General features: G+C 41.5%; 1 long non-coding RNA gene across 2 annotated transcripts; it reads right to left on the bottom strand.

Moving 5' to 3' along the window:
- Positions 1 to 3,651: 3,651 nt before the first annotated feature.
- On the bottom strand, positions 3,652 to 14,225 carry LOC138442940 (uncharacterized). Of its 2 annotated transcripts, none has more exons than XR_011257938.1 (2): positions 14,132 to 14,225; positions 3,652 to 3,895 (listed from the first exon to the last, which is right to left on the bottom strand). It is a non-coding gene; the product is annotated as an uncharacterized lncRNA (long non-coding RNA). The 2 variants fall into 2 exon arrangements; XR_011257937.1 differs by lacking the exon at positions 14,132 to 14,225 and adding an exon at positions 11,930 to 12,168.
- Between the last annotated feature and the right edge of the window lie 7,015 nt (positions 14,226 to 21,240).

Below are 21,240 nucleotides of genomic sequence, written 5' to 3'. Positions count from 1 at the left end.
GGTACATGTTTTCCTGGGTGTCTGAAGCTGCAGAAGAGACAGATGGAGGAGGCTCACTTAGTCTCAACTTCCTTTAAACAAAAGGAATACATATTGCTTCCAACTATGGTCTGTTGGCCAAAACTGGTCAAATGATCCCAAATGAAAACTAACTACATGGGAGGCTGGGAAATACATGTGGTCCTTCCAGTCATGTATATTAGGAAGCATTAACGGTCTTTGCTATGTACAGGAATGAACTGCTAATCTTAATTCAATTTCCACTATAAGACCTGGGCTGTTATTGGGTGCACAATGATCTTAACTAGCAATTATTAATTTTCCTAATTAGTCCAAATGTAAATAAAGTGTTTTTAATGTTTAAGTCGAACACCTAATCGCTCTGATTTCCATAAGATAAAATTCTGATGTGAACTGGTTAACTTTCTTAAATTCTATTATAATTAACCAAGAAAAGTCAGCAATAAACGTTTTTTGATTCAAAAGACAAAATGAGAAAATTGCAATAGTTTTAACAAATATTGGAAATTACTAGAATTCATAGGGTATCATTTTGGCAGTCTTGATCACCTTTCACAGATGAAGCAATTTTAAAGGAAAGCATTAGCAGAGATTTTAATAACAGCGATGCTGGAAAAAATATGGCCTGGCCCTAGGCTCTGGCACATTCCCCTCGGTAAGCTAAGAGATCAGTTCAGTTCAATTCCGTTCAGTTGCTCAGTTGTGTCTGACTCTTTGCTACCCCATGGACTGCAGCACACCAAGCCTCTCTGTCCATCACCGACTTCTGGAGCTAAGAGATGGTCCAGCGGAAACCAGGAAATGCAGAGTATTTCATCTACTCCGAAGAAAAAGGAGGAGGAAATGACCATTCCTGTGTCACTTACTGAACTGTTGCTAGGTGCTTTGTGTTTATTGCCTTTCATGACACCAACGTCAACATCAACATCATTTTGTAGCCATCTTTTCCCCTAAGTCACAGTCAAAAACACTGAGGCACAGAGGTTTTGGAAGACCTAGGTCACCAGCTAATAAGTAGAAGGATAAACCATAAACCTGGGTCCCTCTGTATTCTATTTCCTTTTGTCCTGTAACATACTGTATCTCTTTTAAAAAACCAGTCTCTTGCATTTCACTGGTAGTGGATGCTGTTGGGTGAGTGGAGTTACTATTGTTTAAACACTTTGTAACTGGAAAAATGGAACTCAGGTCATGAGTTACAGAAAAATTTGCCCCTTTTGGAGGGTCTTTTACAAATAAGCTATTTGTTTTTGTCAAGGACAAGTTTTGGTTTCATGGGATACGACTTTGTTTTCAACGACTCATTAAAGAAAGATGACTTAGTGCCCTGTTTTCTAAATCTAGTCACAGACCACAATCACTTGCAGGAAATGGAATGTTTACTTGAGTTTATTATACAAGGCTCTGGATATGAGCTGTGGGATTTTTACACCTCATAGCAACGGTATTACAATTTATTTACAACTTCATGTTGGCAGCTGCACAAACTCTTATGAAAAAGGACAATCACACCTTGGGGACCAGTAATTATAGGCAAAGGTATAAATTGGGCAAAGCAGTGTAAGCATTTGGCACTTAAGTTGAAGAGAATAGAAATGGCTCTGGCAATTGGACAGAAAGCCAGTCTCTTGTTCATTATGAGGCCATGAACTAATTAAACTGAACTTGTCAGAACAGACAGATGAATAGATTGAACTGGATTTTGGCACTGACTGGTCCCACACTCATGAAAACCAAGTTGTTTTAGTGATGTCATCATTTGGAACTTCTAACTATGATATCACTTTTGACAGAATTAATGTGGAATTAATACCATATGTACAAGCATTAATAGGTATTGACTTTGAACACTCGGTGTATGATTTGAGGTTAGTTTCCAAAGGAAAACTATGAGATATGTCTTCCTAGCATCTCCAGTTATCAGATATCAAATCCAGATTAGACATAATTTCGGCACGTTTATTAGAATTCCTCGGAGACAAATCCATATATGTATTTCTAAAAAGTATTTGCATAGGAATGTGGTTTAAAACATGTTTTATTTGTAGTAATATTGAAATAGGGGATGAGAGGATTTAAAATTAATTTCACAGTTAACTTAAAAGAAAGTGCCCAGAGGGTTTTTGCAAAGAAACTTTTGGATCTTAGCTAAAATTAAACTAAGACACGAGATGCTCTCTCATTGGTCAAAGTAGTAGTTATGGTTTCTAGTTTTTCTGAGTAAATGGACTCTCTCTTCCTTTTTCTCACCAAGGTAGATACTGTTTAGTTGAGACCTATTGTTTTATGTTTATCATGACAGGTTATTTTAAGTCTCAGGATGGGGTGGGGTATAGCAGTTTTCAGTCATTAAGCAAATATTTAATATCGTCTCAATTCTGCACATTTAAAACAGCTCTTCAGATACTTTATACCTAATTGTTTATGTGCACATAGAAGTTAAAATGCAAAAGTGTTATTGCATCCATGCAACACAGCAACCTTAGTACATATGAGTTAACACATAAGTAAAGGAGGTTGAAGAGAGCTCAAGATAGAACCCTGAATAAATGATGAAGCTGGGATTACACCAAGCATTCTTTTGAAAAGTGCCATGTGACTTCTTCTGTGGGATTCTCTGTGGAACACCTTCTACAGCTGATTTTATTAATCTTCACAGCAGTCCATTTTACAGTTCATCTGATTAAGGATCTTTCTGAACATAACTGAAAATTGAACTCATCTGTTCAACACCAATGGCCATGCTCTTTGCCAATAGGGTACCCTGGCTACCCAGTACTCCTCTTGCTTACCAGGTAAGAAGTAAACATATCGGGCGTAAAAGAAGCAAGTAAAGCTTGTGTTTATGGTAGGAGGACAACGTGGCGGATGTGAAATCTTTGGTTCTAGTGCTGGCTTGTCCACGTGCTCATTGTCTTACTTTGGCAAATCCCACAGCCTCTTTGTGTTCCCTTTTTGGGATTAAAACATGTCCTTGCAGGAGTTCCACAAAAACTTAAGCCAACCCCAGGAAGTGCTATGAAGTACTGTTTAAATGTTTGTTATTATTATCCAAGTGTTGTCAGGTGGTGCTAGCAGTAAGAGACCCTACCTGCCAAAGCAGGAGACTTAAGAGACCCAAGTTCAATCCCTGGGTCAGGAAGATCCCCTGGAGGGTATGGCAACCCACTCCAGTATTCTTGCCTGGAGAATCCTGTGGACAGAAAAGTCTGGCAGGCTACAGTTCAGAGGGTTGCAAGGAGTCAGACACAACTGAAGCGACTTAGCATGCAGGCATGTGATGTTTCTCACTAGGGTAGGTCAATAGTCTTTATGGGTATGAATGAGTATTCTACAAAACATACCTGGATTCTGAGAAAGTGTTGCTCTGCCACAACATTATAGCAAGGGATGCCCTTTCTCTTCATAAAGATTAGAAGGAAGATAGAAAATGGAACCGACAATGCCCAGCAGCATGGACTTTGGAATAAGGCTCTCCAACCAGCTTTGTCAATCACCCACTCTGGTTCCTTGGGAAAGACAAACAAATATCCTAAGCATAAGCTTTCAAAAAGTGGAAAAATTAATACTTCCATCTGTGGATTGTTGCTGCACTGCTAGGGCTGCCATAACAAAGTGCAATAAACTGGGTGGGTTAGACAAAAGAAATTTATTGTCTCATACTTCTAGAAGCTGGAAGTCCAAGATCAAACTGTTGGCTGGGTTGCTTTCTTCTGACAGCTCCGAGGAGAAATCTGTTCCATTCCTTTCTTCTCGCTTCTGGTGGTTTACTGGCAACCTTTGGTGTTCTTTAGCTTGTAGAGTCATCACCCCAATCTCTGCCTTCATCTTTACATGATATTTTCCCTGTGTGCAGGTCTGCATCCAAATTTCACTGTTTTTGAAAGACATAGGTTGGGTTAGGGCAGACGCTGATGACATCATCTTAGCTAATTATATCTGCAAAGACCTTATACCAAAACAAGATCACTGAGTGTTAAGTCTTCAACATATAAATTTAGATCTGGGGCAGATAATTCAACCCATGGCATTTGTTGTATGGATAAAAATGAGATAAAGCACATAAAGTGCCTAATGCATTTAACTCATGGCTGGTTCCCTGATTTAGTAGGACTTCACTCTTGTCGGTTAATGATGCTTTGTGGTTAGCAAGAGAATATGAAATGTGGAACTGATCTCTTTATGGCTCTGTACAGAAACTTTATCACGAGGACCGGAAGCAGCGTTTGTAGTCATTAATTACTGTTTTCTCATAGTTCCCTTGGAGTTTTCCCTTAGAGTGTGAGCTTTTGAGGAAAGTCCAGCCTTTCACACAGACCAGTATGTCCTGCCCAGCCACCTGCTTTGGATTCAAGTCTTTTCTTCCAGACAACTCCCAGAGGTTTGGTAACAGATGTGTAAAATATTTCAGGCTACCTTTTCATCATTTATATTAAAAAAAACTTAGATGAAAAGTTTTCCCTAATGCAGTCTACATAAGGTGCATATTAGTGTTCCATTAGAAAGAGCAGGCTGAGTTTTTCAAAGAGACCATGAACAAATACAAATGATAACAACAAAGCTAACCATTTGTTGGACCCCTTGGCATGCCATTACAGCAAGTTCGTTACACAGCCACTGTGAAAGGTAGATATTGCCATTACTATTCTATAAATGAAGAAACTGAGACTTAGGTAGTCTACTGAAGGCAGGAGGAGAAGGGGACGGCAAAGGATGAGGTGGTTGGATGGCATCACCGACTCTATGGATGTGAGTTTGAGTAAACTCCGGGAGTTGGTGATGGACAGGGAGGCCTGGCATGCTGCAGTCCATGGGATTGCAAACAGTCAGATACTACTGAGCAACTGAACTGACTTATTGAAGGTCAATACCTCTTAACTGGTGGAAGAAGACCTCGTGGTCAGTTGTGTTTGCTCAGCTCATGCTCATTCTAAAATCTGATGGAGAAAAGTAAATGTTTTTTGGGTGGGAGAAGGAATCCTTATTCTCTGGGATTCCACCTTCTGATACTGTCATCAGTGTCTCTGATTCTCCACTTCCTCACCAGAAAAAGGAAGACGATAAAATTTGCATTAAAAAAAAATAAGGATTAGATATGAGAACTTGTGATACAGGATTCAGCTCATGCTGGAGGTTCAAATCATTTTGCTGGAGCCATAAGACAGTGAGCAAATGAGTGAATGAAGGAGTAAAAAAAACGCATAGAAATCTGTTGAGGACTAAACATGGGTTCATAAGCATGTATCTCAGGCAATGTGACTGAGCACAAGTATTAAAATTATTATTTTTTTACTTTTGAATATATTTCAAATGCAGAACCTATTTTAAAAGAAATCAATTCCAGCTTGGAAGCACTTGTTGACCATTTGCTGTGGGAGACACAGGGTGCTAAATGTTGTAAATAGGGTTGTGTTTACTCCTCACAGTGACTCCTTAAGGTAGGTGCTATATCCACCACCAATTATAGATGAGACACAGAGAAGTTAAGCAATTTACCTACTGTTGCCCAGCTTGTACCTCTTACAGAAGCAGGCTTTGAGTCCAGGTATGCTGGCTGCATAGATGGCTCTCACCTTCCAAGTTCAAGACCCTCCTAGTGAAAAGATCCATATATCTGAGAACACACAATTAAATTTAGACTCTTGGGTTTGTCTCTTAGCAACTTGTGCAGGGTTGAAAAAGATGCTTAAACTCTCTGTGCCTGAGTTTCTCTTCTCTAAAATAGAGATTACTATCTACTTCATAGGGATGAAATGAGAACCCCAACCCTTTGGGGAGAATGTTTATTTAGTTAATGGGAATTAAATGCTTAGAACAGTTTTTGGCACATAGTAGGTGCTCAGTACAATAAATGTCCATCTAGTCAAAGCTATGGTCTTTTCAGTAGTCATGCATGGATGTGAGAGTTGGACCATAGAAGAAACTGAGAGCCGAAGAATTGATGCTTTGAACTGTAGTGCTGGAGAAGATTCCTGAGAGTCCTTTGGACAGCAAGGAAACCAAACCAGTCAATACTTTGACCACCTGATGTGAAGAGTCAACCCACTGGAAAAGACCCTGGTGCTGGGAAAGATTGAGGCCAAGAGGAGAAGGGGGTGGCAGAGGGTGAGATGGTTAGATAGCATCATTGACTCTATGGACATGAGTTTGAGCAAACTCCGAGAGATAGTGGAGGATGAAGGAGCCTTGAGTGTTGCAGTCCATGGAGTCACAAAGAGTCAGACATGACTTAGGGACTGAAAAACTACAACAAAGGTTTTCAATTAATGTTAACCACCATATGTTAAATGTGACTATTGTGCCATTTGGGGGCATTAAAGTCATGATGGGATATTAATGACCTCTATGCTCATTCTCTGTATTGTAAAGTTTAGTCTCTTCAGTTAAGTTCAGTTGCTCACTCATGTCAACTCTTTGTGACCTCATGCACTGCAGCACACCAGGCTTCCTTATCCATCACCAACCCCTGGATCTTGCTCATACCCATGTCCATTGAGTCGGTGATGCCATCCAACCATCTCATCCTCTGTCGTCCCCTTCTCCTCCTGCCTTCAATCTTCCCCAGCATCAGGGTCTTTTCCAATGAGTCAGTTTTTCACATCAGGTGACCAAAGTATTGGAGTTTCAGCTTCAGCATCAGTCTTTCCAATGAATATTCAGGACTGATTTTTAGAATTGACTGGTTTTCTTTTCTAGTCAATTTCTAGAATTGACTAGAAGAGCCAACCCACTCTGGAAAAGACCCTGATGCTGGGAAAGATTGAAGGTGGGAGGAGAAGGGGTCAATAAAGGATGAGATGGTTGGATGGCATCACTGACTCAATGGATGTGAGTTTGAGTAAATTTCAGGAGTTAGTGATGGACAGGGAGGCCTGGCACGCTGCAGTCAATGGGGTCGGACACAGCTGAGCAACTGAACTGAATTGAACTGATAGAGACAAAAAGTGTATTTATGGTTTCCAGGGGCTTGCAATACCAAGTGGGAGGTGGGGAATGACTGCCAATAGGTATGAAGTTTTTTTGAGGAGTGATGACAATGTTCTAAAGTTTTGCTAGTTGTAGAACTCTGTGAATATACTATCCCTGAACTGTATACTTTAACAGAATAAGTTTTATAATATGTGCATAATATCTCAATAAAGAAATGAAAAAAGATAAAGGGGGCAGGTATATTTATACTCTAAGAAGCAGGTAATCCTATGTTTTGCTTTGTTTGCAGGATACCTATATACCTATAATATACATACATGTATAGAATCTAAATATTTAGCCCAACTCAATAGATAAGAATTTGAGCAAACTTTAGGAGATAGTGAAAAACAGAGGAGTCTGGTGTGCTTTATAGTTCATGGACTTGCAAAGAGTTGGACACAACTTAGTGACTGAATAACAACAAAAACAGCAACAACAAACATTTAACAAAGTTTGTTTCTTTCATTGATATGGAAAAAAGCAATTTAAGAAAGCTATTTTCTAAAACACATGGCCCTGGAGAGCCCAGCATTGTAATTAATAGAAGATCACCTATATTACAGAAATACCACTCCTGGTAGTTCTGAATGACCTATGTAAAGTCCAGTTTTTAGTGTGAAAATATGATGCTTTGTTCAAATTAGGATAACCTTCAGCTAGGTCTAGAATACGTGAAAATCATGGTATTCAAAATTGTGCTCACTTGAGGGACCAAAATATTTCTGCTGGTCCCAGTTTACCTTCTTTCATACATTTTGCAATATGTGGTATATTAATCAATGTCAACGTGATGCATTTTCAGAAGAGATGCTTTGGAAATGCCCAGTATCTTTTTCCTTTCAGCTTCTCTGGTAGCATTTACTAAGTAAGAGGTTATATACTCCTCTTGTCTTCACTGTATGCTCCACAGAAAATTAAACAATGAAGGGATTCTTCAAAATATAGAATTGCACTAATGCGTGCGTATTCAAAAAATAAAGATTTAATGCTTTTGAACTGTGGTGTTGGAGAAGACTCTTGAAGGTCCCTTGGACTGCTAAGAGATCAAATCAGTCATCCTAAAGGAAATCAGTCCTGAATAGTCATTGGAAGGACTGAAGCTAAATCTCCAATACTTTGGCCACCTGATGAGAAGAACTGATTCATTAGAAAAGATCATGATGTTGGGAAAGATTGAAGGCAGGAGGAGAAGAGGATGGCAGAGGATGAGATGGTTGGATGGCATCACCAACATGAGTTTGAGCAAGCTCTGGGATGGAAGAGGAAGCCTGGCATGCTGCAGTCCACAGGATCACAAAGCGTCAGACAGGACTGTGCCACTGAACTGAACTGAAGTGATACAAAAAACATGGGAGAAAATCCTGTCATTTAAAGCAATAAGGCATGTCTATGGAGTAGGAAATGCCAACCCACTCCAGTATCCTTGCCTGGAAAATTCCACGGACAGAGGAGCCTGCAGGGCTACAGTCCATGGGGTCACAAGAAAGTCAGACACATACTATGCAAGGGGATACAGTACCCCAAAGCGATGATTATACCAAGGTTATAAGCTCTGAGATAGTTACATGAAGAACAGTCTATCAAAAATGGTTTGGTCAAAGTGAGGTACTAAGATGCTTCTGTTCTAGTGGAAGGCACACTTTTCTTAAAGATATGTGTCATAATCTACCATAAATCAAAGCAGCATAATTCTAGAATTTTAAAATATGACCAGAACTAGGAGTAAAGGTTTTGTCTTCTTCTTATTATTATATTTTAATATTCCTTCATTCAGTGAGTGTATCTGGCACATACCAGGATTTACACGTTTTATTTCATCCATCCATCCATCCGTATTTTCCGCAAATATCTGAGTGTGCCCTGAAAAATACTCAGTATATAGTTATAAATAAAAATGACAGAGCTTCTTGTCTGATGGAATTTATTAATGTTAGATTTCTAAAAATCCTTTTATTTAAATGCATTTACATTTTAATGCACCTCTACTGAACGCTTACAACTATAAAGTATGTAAAATATATATTTGGAGAAGGGAATGGCAACCCACTCCAGTATTCTTGCCTAGAGAATCCCATGGACAGGGGAGCCTGGTCGACTGCTGTCCATAGGGTCGCACAGAGTCAAACATGGCTGAAGCGACTTAGCATGCATGCATTGGAGAAAAAAATGGCAACCCAATTCAGTATTCTTGCCTGGAGAATCCCAGGGATAGAGGAGCCTGGTAGGCTGCCATCTATGGGGTCGCACAGAATTGGACACGACTGAAGTGACTTAGCAGCAACAGCAGCAAAATATATACTATAAATATCACTTAGTGTTTCTGTGACTCAACTCCCAAAGGATGTTTACGTTTCTCTTGTATATTATTATTTTTAATTCCAATACCTCTGCTGTAGGAGTTCACAAATAGGAGGAATGAATACAGAATATTCATGGTCTAGCCTCTAGTTGTAGACCCAAATCAAGGAAAAGCCAATTTAAAAGTTATTTAGATAAGATTCTAGAAGCATATTTAACATTTCAGAAAAGTAAATTAGATTTTAATAGAAAAAATATAACTGAATGCATTTAATTTTATTTTGAGATTGTTTCAGACTAGGAGTCAATAATTATAAAAGAGCTACCAAGAGTTAAACCCCTTCCATTGAGTTGCATCTCTAGTTGATAATCGCCGGGAGCAGTTCTCTCAGGGTTACTAAGATGCTGTCTCCTGGGCTTGAAGTCCTCAAAATTCTCATCGAATAAAACATACCTCTCAACTTTTATGCTGTGACTAACTTTAAAGTTGAAAAGTTATGGTGATTGAAGAAGAGACCAGAGCAGATTCCTCTCCTCTGCCTAAACTTCACCAGGATCTGGAACCTTGGTACCAGCAGAGGTCCTTTGTGCCCATCTGCCTTGTCGGGGAGTCCAGCTTCCCTGGAAGCTCAGTGGTAAGGAATCTGCCTGCACTGCAGGAGACCCAGGAGATGTGGGTTCAATCCCTGGGTCAGGAAGATCCCCTGGAGGAGGCAATGACAACCCTCTCCAGTAGTCTTGCTGGGAAAATTTCATGGACAGAGAAACCTGGCAGGCTACAGTTCACGGGGTTGCAGAGTCAGACATGACTGAGCGACTAAGCATGGACACATTGGAGGCTCAAGTCTGGACAGCTTTGCTGTCATAGTTGAGGCTTTTGTCTTCTGTGACAGTTGAGGAGATGAGTGTGGGCATACTCCTGCATAGCTGCATGCTTTCTAAGGAAACTTGATCCCACACCTGCCCTAGAGGAGTTATGATGCCCTAGAGGGGAAATGATTCCTCATTTGTCTCCACCTGCCCTAGAGGCAGCCGTTTGTACTCGGTCCTCCAGTTGGGTCACTTCCCAGGGTGTGAGTTGCCTCCAGCAGTGTTGGTTAAGATCAGTTCTAGGATGATTAGCCCTCTTTTATTTATTTTTTAATCCTTTGGGGACTACCAGAAGATGAGCACTTTTTGTTGAAATTCTCAAAAGAAAATGGGTTAGTGCAACCAATTATTTTCAGACAATTAGATCTTCTCTTAAATCTACCTCTCTAAGAAAAGTCACCCTTCAGGATGTCAAGATGCATTAATCCTTCCTAGGGATCAAATGATGGATGGAAGGGTGTAGCGACCATTCTTCTGCTCTCCCAAAGAGTCATCTCCTCTTCTCTAACCCCTGCTCCATCTCTAAAACATCCTAGCAGTTCTGACACTTAAAAAAAAGTGTAGCAATGTAATACAGTAATATTGATTCTTAGGTTCTGAGAATGCTCAGAATAATCTTCTAGTCACTAATCACACAGCAAAGCAGAGAATGTTATATGTAAAGGGGACCTTAGAGGCAATGATTTTCCTTGGTTTATGTTACAGATGGGGAAACTGAAGACCGGAGAGATGATTAGTGGGAGTGCTAGTATTAGAATGTGAATTCCAGTCCATTAAATGTTCCACTTTGTTTTGGACTCTGTGCAGCAGTGTAATGGCAGAAAGAATTAAGACCCCATTTTACAGATTGTTAACTAAGAGATGAAGTTACACCCCAGGGGTCGGATAGCTGTTCCAGCCTCTCCAGTTTATTTGACCAGTTGTACGATCCCAGCTCCTTCTCTGGATGTAGGGCACTCAGCTAATTTTGAAGGAGGAAGGAGTGAATGTTCGTTTGAAAGCCATGGTCTGTGAAACCGAGGTGTGACACAGAACTTACAAATTAGATACTAGCTCGTAATGTGATCTGGCCGCAAGGAAAGCTGACCCTGCTGGGGCCAGCCTGCGCTCGGAGTGGAGCGGCAGGAAGGGGAATAATCCCCCTTTATATGGCACTAGTGAGACCGCACCTGGAAAACAGGCCCCTGCTCCAAGCCTTGGTACCCAGGCCATGTGGATGGGGAGAAGGAAACTGCGATTCATTTGTAGCTGGAGGAAATGACCCGGGTGGGGAGAGATTAAGCAGCTTAATGGGCTTGCCTTCCTCCCCAGCCAGGCACCCCTGACAGCTGAGAAGCTGGGTGGCTGGTGCACTGAGCTGAGACCTTTGGGTCCTTGTGATGGGACGCCCTGTCATTCCAGTCTCATCTCGTGTTCCCCCATCCTCTCTTCTTTCTGTCTCCTTCACTTACCTGGATTCTTAGCTTCTCAAAATTTCCAAAATCTTTCCTCCCTTTGGGCTCTTGTACCTGTATCTTCTCCTCCATCAGCTGCCTCTTGCCATGCTTTCCCCATAACAGTCACAATGTCCCTTTCCCAGGGAACGTTCCCTGGGATCCCTGGCAGGGTGAGGGCTTCCTGTTACTTGCTCACCTAAAACTTGCATATGCCCTGGGCTCTCTCATTTCACCGTGAACAGCTTACTCGGGGTGTTTCTTGTGCCATCAGAAGCCGTGTATATGTTGCCATGGTATTATACCCCTGACGCATTGCAGGAGTCAACAAATACCTGCCAAGGAAAGGAAGAGCAACCAGCGGCTGAGCAGCGGCGATGGATCAGCCTGTATGCCTTTGCTTGTGCTGAGCCATGTGTCTGGGATGCACTGCTTCTTTCTAGGACTGGTCCTAAGGCAGAAGGAAGAGTGCTGATGAGGATCCAGAAAATGTGATTCCAGTTTTGTCTCTCTTGCTTATCAGTCACGTGATGGGAGGGAAATAACTGACCTTCTCCAAGCCTCCACAAATTGGAGATAGAGAAGCCTTTCCTGCAAGGCTGTGAAGACAAAATGCAAAAATCCCTTCACAAATACACGGTCAGACTTTTTTTTTTGGTCTAAATTTTTGTTCTTCATCAGTGGTGTCACAGTTTCCCTGACAATTTGGTTCTTCTCTTGAGATATGGAATGAATATGTCTGTCCTACATCCAGAGCTGTGGGGGTTGGGGAATGAAGATGGGACAGAGGGAAGATAGTGCAGAGAACACGATCAGCCTGGGCAGGAGTACCACCACCTCGCCATCAGGCTTCATGCCATCCCTTCTATCCCTGGAGTGATATGACGACCAGGGTCCAGAGATCCCCATGCGTTAGCTGGAAAATGCACTTCATTAAATGTGAATTGAATTTCTTCAATAGTGTACATGTGGGCTGGGGGGTCCCAGAGTCAGCAGCTTTCATCACTTTCGCAGCTGCTGGTTACTCACAGGCTTGGTAAACCCCCCGCCCCCGCCCTGGGTGGCATGGCCCTGCACGTAGTAGCTGTCGTCTGTATTTGGCAAGAAGAAAGAAATAATTGCCATTTAAAACAAAAAACTGATTCTAGCCTCACTCTGTCCCCTCAGGGAGTGTTCAAATTAATTCAACCTCAGGAATATGATTATTTTACTTAGGAAAGCAAACCGATGGGTGGGCCAGGCTGAACAAAAGACCTGTGGACTTGTTCTGCATCAAGGGAGGTGGTTGAGAGCCTGGGTTCTGAGTCATACAGCTGGTGCTTGAATGCTGGTCCCACTTCTCAGCGGGAAGGGGCTCAGGCTCTGGGTCTATGGTTTTCTTGTCTAGGATATAGGACAGAATCATTCCTGTCTCAGTGGATTCCTACGAGGAGTACCTGAGGACTGATGCTGAAGCTAAGTCTCCAATATTTTGGCCACCTGATGCAAAGATCTGACTCATTGGAAAAGACCCTGATGCTTGGAAAGAGTGAAGGCAGGAGAAGGGGACGACAGAGGGTGAGATAGTTGGATGGTATCACCGACTCAATGGACATTGAGTAAGCTCTGGGAGTTGGTGATGGACAGGGAAGCCTGGCATGCTGCAGCCCATATGGTTGCAAAGAGTTGGATACAACTTCGCGACTGAATAACAACAACAAATACCTAGAGTTCAGAATGGTGACTTGCCTGCAGTGATTCAACAATAGCTATTAGAGGGGTTTTAGTTTTTGCAGTTACAACTGATCCTCATTCATCATGGACTGCATATTTGCAAACTGATCTACTTGCTAAAATGTACTGAAACACCAAAATCAATACTTACGATGCTTACATAGTCATTTGCAAAGGTGTGTAGAATGGTGGCGGTCTTCCCAGGTAGCACTAGTGGTAAAATACCTGCCTGTCAGCGCAGGAGAAAGAAGAGAGATGCAGGTTGGATCCCTGGGTCGGGAAAATCCCCTGGAGGAGGGCTTGGTAACCCACTCCAGTATTCTTGCCAGGAGGACTCCATGGACAGAGGAGCCTGGTAGGCTATAGTCCATAGAGTCACAAACAGTCAGACATAACTGCAGTAACTTAGCATGCAGGCACGTGTAGAATGGTGACAAATTTGAGTTACCTGTCATGCTTGGTTCCAACTGAGGTCAAATGAAGCAAGGCTCTTCTTTCTTATTCTAGCTTGTACTGTAGACAGGTGTCCTTCCCCTGGTCTATTCAGTGCTAATCTTTCCCTATTTTTGTGCTTTTTCTTAATCCTGTGTTAGCTATATATGTGGACCCAAAAGATGAGTGCTGAAGTACTGTCTACTTGAATATCCATTCTCCCATGAAAAGAATTGAATGATTGAGGTTTGCAAGAGTGAGGAAGATGTAAGAGAGTGATCCCTGTGTGTGTGTGTGTCAAAATATAGATAAATGCAAATCCCAAGAACTCAAGGGAGCTCACAGAAGGATGAAGATTATGAAAATTTTATCTGGCTGGGAATGGCCCATACCTGAAGGAAAGTACTTTTATGTTCATGAGATTGATCAGTTCTGCACTGTAGTAGTTTCTCCTGGCCCCCACCTCTGGTCAGAAATCAGCCGGTTTCTCCTGAAAGGAAACACACCAAGAAGTTTTGTAGTTAATGCGGACCCTGTTGTCCTGCTGCTTTTCTGATATTACTGTAGTTTGACCCATGCTCATGCATTTAGAGAGTTAGGGGAAATGAAAGCAGCTTTTGCACATATATTCTTTAAAAATATGCTTATTTATTTATTTGGCTGTGCTGGGACTTAGCTACACTTTGGCTGTGCTGGCTTGCAGCATGCCATGATCTTTAGTTGACACATGTGGGCTCTGGTTCCCCTGCCAGGAATCAAATCCAGGCTCCCTGCGTTGGGAGCGTGGAGTCTTAGCCACTGGAGCACCAGGGAAGTCCGTCGCCTCCATACTCTTAAGTTGGCTTTAGCACCTAAGAGGTGAAATGGTTGTATTCGTGCTAATTATTCATCCTGTCCAGTTGAACGACCTAAGGAAAACAATGACTTCATGTTTCTGCTAAGTCCCTTCACTTAAACTAAAGAACAGATCTATTTGTTGTTTCTGCTTAACATCATAATGCAGGATCATTTTCTTAAGACATTAGTGAAACTCTAGCAATTTTTGCCTACAGATTGTACTGTCTGAGACAGACTTTAACATGCCATGGAATACCTTAAAAGACAGTGTGACCCTGGAAACTAAGAATGCTTGGGGAATATCCATATTGGGTACTCATGTTGGAGCCATCTTGGTTGCTTGTACTATTTTATATATTGCAAATAACTGTGATTCTGGGGTTTGAGGCCAGCAACAGAAATGCAAATGTTATGTTCCTAAATTGTTCTTAGTTCATAAACCCCCTCCTCCATCAACCCTTTTATCTCTTTCCCTTTGTGCTCATCCCAGACTGAATTTCATGTCTTCAGTCCCTCTTACCTCTGTTAAGCATTTACTATAAAGAAAGAACTCTAAGTTGCCTGGTGCTGAGGGACAAAGTATGTTGGTTGTTTAGTCATGTCTGACTCTTTGTGATCCCAAAGACTGTAGCCAGCCAGGCTCTCTTCTGTCCACGTAATTCTCCAGGCAAGAATACTGGAGTGGGTTGTCATTCCCTTCTCCAAGGGATCTTCCCAACCCAAGGATCAAATCCGGATCTCTTGCATTGCAGACAGGTTCTTTACTGTCAGAGCCACCAGGGAAAGTCCTACCTAATATAGACAGTTTTATTCAGCAGAGTTATTTTTATCTAGAATCTACTAGCTTATCTTGGATCTAGTTTTCTCTACATCTTCATCCATTCTGCATTCTTCATTTCTTATGTCATTTAATAGCTGTTAGTCTAGTGACTCAGAGAAGGTGATGGCATCCCACTCCAATACTCTTGCCTGGAAAATCCCATGGACAGAGGAGCCTGGTAGGCTGCGGTCCATGGGGTCGTGAAGAGTCAGACACAACTGAGTGACTTCCCTTTCTCTTTTCACTTTCATGCATTGGAGAAGGAAATGGCAACCCATTCCAGTGTTCTTGCCTGGAGAATCCCAGGGACGGGGGAGCCTGGTGGGCTGCCATCTATGGGGTCACACAGAGTCGGACACGACTGAAGTGACTGAGCAGCAGCAGCAGTCTAGTGACTATTGGGATCACAGAGTGTCAGTCATGGGACTTCACTGGTGGTCCAGTGGTTAAGCATCCATCTGTCAAAACAGGGGACTCAGATTTGATCCCTGCCCTCGGAAGATCCCACATGCCTCGGGGTAACTACACCCTTGCACCTCCACTACTGACCCTGTTCTCTGGAGCCTGGGAGCCCCAGGTACTGAAGCTTGTGTACCCTGGAACCCCCGTTCTACAAAAAGAGAAGCCACTGCAATGAGAATCTTGCACACTGCAGCTAGAGAGTAGCCCCTACCGGCCGCAGCTAGAGGAAGCCTGCATGCAGCAGTGAAGACCCAGTAGAGCCACACATAAATACAGTTATTTTTTAAAAGTCAATCATGTACGCACTGCTATGTTTAAAATAGATAGCCAACAAGGGTCCACTGAATAGCACAGGAAACTCTACTTAGTACTTTGTAATAACCTAAATGGAAAAAGAATTAGAAAAGGGATATATGTATATGTATAACTGAGTCACTGGGCTGTACACTTGAAACTAACCCACCATTGTTAAACTATGTGCTGTGCTTAGTTGCACAGTCATGTCCCAGTCATGTCCGACCCTTTGCAACCCCATGGACTGCAGTCCACTAGGCTCCTCTGTCCACTGGATTCTCCAGGCAAGAATACTGGAGTGGGTTGCCATGCCCTCCTCCAGCGGATCTTCCCAACCCAACAATTAATTGAACCCAGGTCTTCTGCATTATAGGTGGATTCTTTACCATCTGAACCACCAGGGAAGCCCAAGAATATTGGAGTGGGTAACTTATCCATTCTCCAGTGTCTTCCCAACCCAGGAATTAAACCAGAGCCTCATATATTGCAGGCAGATTCTTTACCAGGTGAGTTACAAAGGAAGTGTTAAACTATACTCTGATATAAAATAATTTTTTTATAAAAATATTCAGTGAGAGTCTCTGCCTTCGAGTAATTGAAAATAATGACCGCACTTATTCCATCAAACAACACCTTAATCTTTATGCTTTATTCTCCTTAATTCTGTGTCTTCATGTGTGAGCATCTTCTGTTTTTTTGTTCTTAATTCTCATCTCATTTCCCTCTGCTCTCTGCCTAGGCAATTTTGTTCCACTTTTGTGGCTTGTATTATCAGCCCTTTAATCACCACCACATATACTCCTGTAATCCAAGCACTCTGTCTCTGCCAAGGCGGAGCCTGTATTTCCATCTTTCTGTTGTGCAATTTTCCTTGGATAAGATCAACGAATGATCGCATGCTGTGCTGTTTATGAAGTAAAGGCTTAGGAAGGAGCCTAGTAATTGAAAGACAAACCAAATTTGTGAAATGTGACTTTAAGAAACTTGTAGGAAATTTACCAATCCAAGAATTACATTGTTTTAATAACCTATTTAAGTAACATAAGTACTTGAGAAGACATGGGAAAACATGAATTAAAACAAGATTTTTATGATAAGTAATGGAAAAATTGCTGGTTTCTTGGCTTTTTTAAGCATAATGATGCTAAGTCAAAGAAGTGGATACATTCGAGAATAAAAAAAACTTTGAAAACAAAATTCCTTCCAAAAGAAAAATGCAAATTTCAAAGTGAGTACACTAAAGCCCTCCATTGTGTATTAAGTGTATTTCTATAATCCCACTATCAGAGAGCTTACAGTAAATGCTTGTGTTTGATCCGCAGATTTCAAATAAATGACTCAACAAGTTTAAACTGAAATCTTTATCCACCCTCTCCTCACACACACCTGTTTTGTCTCCGCTTCTTTAAGTTTTGGTTGATGGCATCATAAAAGTAGTATATGCACATTCTTTGAACAATTGAAAGTCAGTAGTAAGTGAAAATTAGTGCCATTTCCCATTCCTTTCAGAGTCCAACTACTTAGCAGAACTGTTTATGGTTCTATTTCTTCTATTGTCACTGTTGTTATTGTTGCTCAGTCACTAAGTTGTGTCCCACTCTTTGTGACCCCATGGACTGCAGCACGCCAAGTTTCCCTCTTTCACTGTCTCTTGGAGTCTGTTCAAACTCAGGTCCATTGAGTCCATGATGCCATTCAGCCATCTCATCCTCTGTCACCCGTTTCTCCTATTGCCATCAATCTTTCCCAGCATCAAAGTATTTTCCAATGAGTCAGTTCTTCACATCAGGTGGCCAAAGTATTGGAGCTTCAGCTTCAGCATCAGTCCTTCCAACGAATATTCAGGGTTGATTTCCTTTAGGATTGACTGGTTTGATTTCCTTGCAGTCCAAGGGACTCTCAAGAGTCTTCTCCAACACCACAATTTGAAAGCATCAATTCTTCGGCACTCAGCCTTCTTTATGGTACAACTCTCACATCCGTATATGACTAATGAAAAGACCATAGCTTTGACTATATGGACCTTGTTGGCAAAGTGATGTCTCTGCTTTCTAACACACTATGTTTGTCATAGCTTTTCTTCCAAGGAGCAAGCATCTTTTAACTTCATGACTGCAGTCACCATCCACAGCGATTTTGGGGCTCAGGAAAATAAAGTCCCTCACTATTTCCACTGTTTCCCCATCTATTTGCCGTGAAGTGATGGGATTGGATGCCATGATCTTAGTTTTCTGAATGTTGAGTTTTAAGCCAGGTTTTTCACTCTCTTCTTTCACTTTCATCAAGAGTTCCCCTTGCTTTCTGCCATAAGGTTGGTGTCATCTGCATATCTGAGGTTATTGATATTTCTCCTGGCAATCTTGATTCCAGCTTGTGTTTCATCCAGCCCTGGCATTTCAGATGGTGTACTCTGCATTTAAGTTAAATAAGCAGGGTGACAATATACAACCTTGATGTACTCCTTTCCCAATTTGGAACTAGTCTGTTGTCCCATGTCTGGTTCTAACTGTTGCTTCTTGACCTGCATACAGATTTCTTAGGAGGCATATGTGCTTCTAATCTTGGGTCAGAAGTGGCACACATGACTTCTGATCATTAACAAGAACAGTTACATGGCTTATCTAGATGAAGAAACACTAGGAAACGGCTCCACCGTTTGCCTAGGAAGAGGTGGAGAGCACAACCTCTTCCATCACTTGTGAGTTAATCTAACAGGCCCCTCTGATAGCACGCTCTTTTGTTTTGTTGGCATGCATAGTAAAGATTTTCTTCCATCAGAAGACAAATATTCTGATTCCTTTTATGTTTAGATATTATTTTTAATTTGCTCTCATACTTAGTATTTTGACTAGCTATTGAATTCTGAGTCCAAAATACCATTTTTCCTTAAAACTTGAAAGCCATTGCTCTACTGTCTTGTAGTGCTTTTTAAAAAATTCTCCTTCATATTATCTCTTCTCTTCTAGAACTCTTTCAGGGGGAAGATGACACTTCTGAGTTAATCTCTAAGATCAACTTTTATTTTATATTATTTTACTTTTACCTTATGTATTTTTCTTTACTTCTGTTTTTGTTCTGGCATATTTTCCTCAGGAAATTCCATACTATTCAATTTTTTTTTTTAAATTTCAGCCATCACATTAAAAATTTGCATGAATACTCTCTTATCTCCTGACCAATCCTCTTACATCAAGTTTGTTGTTTACCAGCTAAGTCATGTCTGACTCTTTGCAACCCCATGAACACTAGCCCACCAGACTCCTCTGTCCGTGGGATTTCCCAGGCAAGAATACTGGAGTGGGTTGCCATTTCCTTCTCCAGGTGATCTCCCCGACCAAGGGATTGAATCCATGTCTTTTGCATCTCGTGCATTGCAGGCAGATTCTTTACCACTGAGCCATCAAAGAATCCCTTTTATCAAGCTCTGGTTATCTTATTAATGTGATCCTTTCTCAAATATCTCTGGGAATATGGATTCAGTTCAGTTCAGTTCAGTTGCTCAGTCGTGTCTGACTCTTTGTGACCCCATGAATCGTAGCACGCCAGGCCTCCCTGTCCATCACCAACTCCCGGAGTTCACTCAGATTCACGTCCGTCGAGTCCGTGATGCCATCCAGCCATCTCATCCTGGGTCGTCCCCTTCTCCTCCTGCCCCCAATCCCTCCCAGCATCAGAGTCTTTTCCAATGAGTCAACTCTTCACATGAGGTGTCCGAAGTACTGGAGCTTCAGCTTTAGCATCATTCCTTCCAAAGAAATCCTAGGGTTGATCTCCTTGAGAATGGACTGGTTGGATGTCCTTGCAGTCCAAGGGACTCTCAAGAGTCTTCTCCAACACCACAGCCCAAAAGCACCAATTCTTTGGCACTCAGCCTTCTTCACAGTCCAACTCTCACATCCATACATGACCACTGGAAAAACCATAGCCTTGACTAGACGGACCTTAGTCGGCAAAGTAATGTCTCTGCTTTTGAATATACTATCTAGGTTGGTCATAACTTTTCTTCCAAAGAGTAAGCATCTTTTAATTTCATGGCTGCAGTCACCATCTGCAGTGATTTTGGAGCCCTAAAAAATAAAGTCTGACACTGTTTCCACTGTTTCCCCATCTATTTCCCATGAAGTGATGGGACCGGATGCCATGATCTTTGTTTTCTGAATGTTGAGCTTTAAGCAAATTTTTTCACTCTCCTCTTGGATTAGAGTCATTTCAAAAGTTCTAATGTTCTGTGGATAACCTTTGTTTATTCTGATGTCCTTTTTGTCCATATGGATCCTCCTCTTCTTTGCTGTCTTATTCCTCACATGTCCGGAAATCCTCAGTTATTTAAAACAAGTAACCAGACATCTCCAGTGGTCCAGTGGTTAAGACTTAACACTTCCAGTGCAGCGGGCATGGATTCGATCCCTAGCGGGGAAACTAGGGTCCTACATGCTGAGTGCCTAAAAAAAAAAGTAACTGAAGAGGATTTCTTTTATGGTTAGTTCTTTTTTTCTGATTCCTCAAATGTCTCATATAATTCTGTATACAAGGGAGATGGTCTCTTAATATTGGGGGGAACTAACTAACACTAAAAACTACACTTTCCTGGAAATATCTATCCATTTTCTTGAGAAGCAAAGCACTATTTGGTGTCTGTGTTATACAGAATAATGGTCTTCCAAAGCTGCCTGTTTCCTAATTCCTGGTCCCTGGAAATTTGTTATGTTGTAAGGGGCAAAGAGAACATTAAGGTCGCAGATGAGTATGAGGTTGCTAATCAGATGGAGAAATTATCTTGATTTTTATCAACTTGGGCCTAATGTAATCATAAGGACTCCTCTAAGTAAAAGAGAGGGGAAGAGAGGTCAGAGATTTGAGGATGCAAGCTGAGAAAGGCAAGAAAACTGATTCTACCTTGCAGCTTCCAGAAAAAATATATTTTTGCTGACACTTTAACTTTGACTCAGTCAGACTCACTGCAGATTTTTGATCTCTCAAACTGTAAGATAATTTTTTAAATTATCTTAAGCCACTAAGTGGAGTATGTTCGAGCAGAAATAGGAAACTAATGAAGCCTCATATTAATGTTGGACAGCGTTGACCATT

Source organism: Ovis canadensis, chromosome 6 (assembly GCF_042477335.2).
Source record: "Ovis canadensis isolate MfBH-ARS-UI-01 breed Bighorn chromosome 6, ARS-UI_OviCan_v2, whole genome shotgun sequence".
Taxonomy (NCBI): domain Eukaryota; kingdom Metazoa; phylum Chordata; class Mammalia; order Artiodactyla; family Bovidae; genus Ovis; species Ovis canadensis.
The sequence above is the reverse complement of the archived record's forward strand: the minus strand, read 5'-3'. Positions and strand labels throughout refer to the sequence as shown.